The sequence below is a fragment of the Myotis davidii genome, unplaced genomic scaffold, assembly GCF_000327345.1.
Source record: "Myotis davidii unplaced genomic scaffold, ASM32734v1 scaffold415, whole genome shotgun sequence".
Classification (NCBI taxonomy): Eukaryota; Metazoa; Chordata; class Mammalia; order Chiroptera; family Vespertilionidae; genus Myotis; species Myotis davidii.
The window spans coordinates 1157411-1161067 of record NW_006287951.1 but is presented as its reverse complement, the minus strand read 5'-3'; positions in this window follow the sequence as shown (position 1 = coordinate 1161067).

Here is a 3657-nt window from a genome sequence, read left to right as displayed (position 1 = left end):
ATATACCTAAGACATCTATATATATTGTAGGAATAAATTTAGCAAAAGACATACAAGTCCCATAAATCAAAAACCAAAATCAATGCTGAGAGAAATTAAAGAATATCTAAATAGATGGAGAAAAAAGAATGCTGGAGACTCATCCTACCTGATTTCAAGACATTACAAACGTATAGTATAGTATCACGACAGTGTGACATTTTTGAAAGATAAGTAAACTAGTGGAACAGATTAAAGAGTCCAGAAATAGACCACACATTTATAGTCAATTGACTTTGGACAAAAAAGCTAAGGCAATTCAATTGGAGGAAGAAACGTGTCTTACATAAATGGTGCTGGTATAACCGTATATGGAAAAATGGATTTTAAAATTAAATGCAAAAATTGAAACTATACAGCTTCTAGGAGACCCACATATGGTCTGGGGTAGTGCCCAAGAATTTGCATTTCAAACAAGTTTCCCAGGTGATGTGCATGCTGCTGGTCCATGGACCACATTTTGTCATTATTTTTTAACACCATGGTGCAAAAAAAGGAATACAAGTGCTGAAATATTTTTTTTTTTACTCAATCCTTCCCCCTTGAATAATTATAAAGTCAAATTGTAACTTCTTAGGAATAAATTGAAATTATTAATAATTTAGGATTAAGTAGAAATGATAGAAGCCATAAAGAAATATTTTTTTCCAGCCATATTGAATTTAGGATTAGGAAGCCACAAATTTTTAAGGAGCCTATTGGGATACTATGCACCAAGAGAAATTTATCGTATCAATGACATGCCTTAACCCAAAGGAAAATAATCATGCATATAACATGTACCATTGCTTATGGGCCCAACATGAAGAAATTCAAATATAATTCACCCTGGTGGTCCATTACTGCTAGATTGTGCTTCATGATGAAATATCACTGCCACTTCCCTGGATTAGAAAAAGCCTTCTGTATGCAGACTTTCCTATTAGTATCCTGTTATTTGTTTGCCATGACAATCACTCTCTGTGTCATGCTTCTTTTTGTTGCCTTCTTTTACGTTTTAGCCCTGCAGTTTGCAGCTAGTGTATACTTAGGACAGTAAGCGAGCTGCAAACAGGCAGCATGAAGGGATTTTAAAGCTTAGTACAGGGGACTTTATTGATGATGATCTTACAGAGAGGCACAGAGAGAGCAAGGGTTAGGAGCATGGGCCATGGAATTAGGCTCTACTATTTAATTCAAAAAATTTCTGAAGCAGTTTCATCAGTCACTTAGTTTTCTCATGTGTAAGAGGAGCTCTTGTGAAGATTACATGGGACAATGTGTAAATAGTGCTCAGCTCATTGCCTGAACCTATTATGAGTAATTATTATAAATGTAACTAGGATAACATCTTAAACCACATAAATTTCTCCTTTGTTCTTTCATATGAAGCATCTCCATAGCCAGTATAAAGCATTAATCTGAAGAAGGGGGTAGACAGGAAGTATGGAGTAGAAAGTGGATGAAAGACAATTAGGAGATTACAGAAACATAAAGAAAAATATTTAATATTCAGATTCTGGCTGTCAACATAGAATGTTCTTAAGGAGGGAGGGAGGGAGGGGAGGAAGAGAGGAGAGGAAGGGAGGAGAGGGAGAGGAAAGAAATCTGAAGTGCTGAGCATTTTATCGAAGAGGCTGAATAGTTACCTGAAAGGTCCACATGGTAGATTTGCTAAGCTGGCTGCTGTCATCAACCTCTTTGTATCCACGCCCTTTGCATCATGGCTTTGCAGCCCATCCTTCAAAGGAAAGTTCCAGCAGACTGAACAGCAAGTGCAAAGACCCTAAGGCAAAAAAGGAGCTTGACAGTGTTCAAGAAACACAGAGAAGCTAGTGTGGCTGGAGTGCAGGGAGAAGGGACTGGGAGCAATAGGAGACGAAGTCAGAGAGAGGACAGCACCAGACCACAAACAGCCTTTGAGAGTAGGAAATCCCTAGAAACAGTGAAAGGACCAAAAGCTAAACTATTGTGGCCTATTTATACACAAGTACAGCAGGACCTGTTGTTAAAATATTAAAATGCTTTCATTCCAGTTGATAAATAGCCATTGTACTGACCCCCTGCCCCAAATGGCCCCCACAGCCCTGGCCAGCCAGGTCTCTCTCCCAGGACCAAAAACCTTCCATGATCTTGTAACTTAAGAATTCAGGGAGACTTAAATGTAAGACTCGAAACCATAAAACCCCTGGAAGAAAATATAGGCAGTAAAATCTCAAACCTTTCTCTTAGTAATATTTTTTTCTGATATATCTCCTCTGACAAGGGAAACAAAAGAAAAAAATAAACAAGTAAGACTACATCAAACTAAAAAGTATGCACAGCAAAGGAAGCCAGAAACGAAATGAAAAGACAACCCGCTGAATGGGAGAACATATTCACCAGTGATATATCTGATAAGGGGATAATATCCAAAATTTATAAAGAATTCATACAACTCAACAATCAAAATCAATCCAATTTAAAAATGGGCAAAGAACCTGAATAGACACTTCTCCAAAAAGGACATACAGATGGCCAACAGACATATGGAAAGAACTAAAGCCACAATGAGGTATTATCTCACACCTGTCAGAATGGCTACCTTCAATAAATGAACAAACAGGTATTGGCAAGAATGTGGACAAAAGGCAACAGTAGTGCACTCTTGGTGGGAATGCAGAGTGGTGCAGCCAATGTGGAAAACAGTATTTTTTTAGGACAAAGAATTAAAAATAGAACTTCTGGGTATACACCTGAAGAAATCCAAAACACTAATTCGAAAGAATATATGCACCCCTATGTTCATTGCAATATTATTAAAAACTAGAGGCCCGGTGCATGGATTTGTGCACTGGTGGGGTCCCTCAGCGTGGCCTGTGGGGAACGGACCAAAACTGGCAGTCCAATGCCACCTGCCACTCCTGCCTGCCACTCCCACTCATCCTGGCCCCACTGTGCCAATCGGGACAGGCTCGCACCACTGCAGCTGTGATTGCCAGCCATGAACCCTGCATCTGGTGCCCGTTGGTCAGCTGAGCGATGCTACCGCTGTGGGAGCACACTGACCTCAGTGGACAGCTCCTGTGTTGAGCATCTGCCCCCTGGTGGCCAGTGCACGTCATAGCAACCGGCCAAACGGTCAACCACTCACTTAGGTTTTTATATATATAGATAGCCAAGATTTGCAAGCAACCCATAAGCCCATCATAGTTGAATGCATAAAAAAAAAAAGATATGGTACAGCCCTGAGCAGTGTTGTTCAGTGTTTAGAGTATCAACCCACACACCAAAGGGTCATAGTTGATTCCCAGGAAAGAGCACATACCTAGGTTGCAAGTTCTATACCCCAACCGGGGCACTTGAGGGAGGCAACCAATCAATGTGTCACTCTCCCTCCCTCCCTTCCACTCTCTCAAAAATCAATGGAGGAGAAACTAAGATGGCGGCAGAGATAAACACCGGGAAATTAATGCCGCACACAACAATTGATTAATACCTCAGAGAAACAATACGGACTTCATCCAGAACCACAGGAAGCCTGGCTGACTGTAAACTCTACAACTAGAAGGAAGGAAAAGCACACTGAGACCCGCAGAAGCTGCAGGAGAGAAGCGCAGAGGTACGGGGATCTCGCGGGGCTCGCGCGCGGAAAGGGGG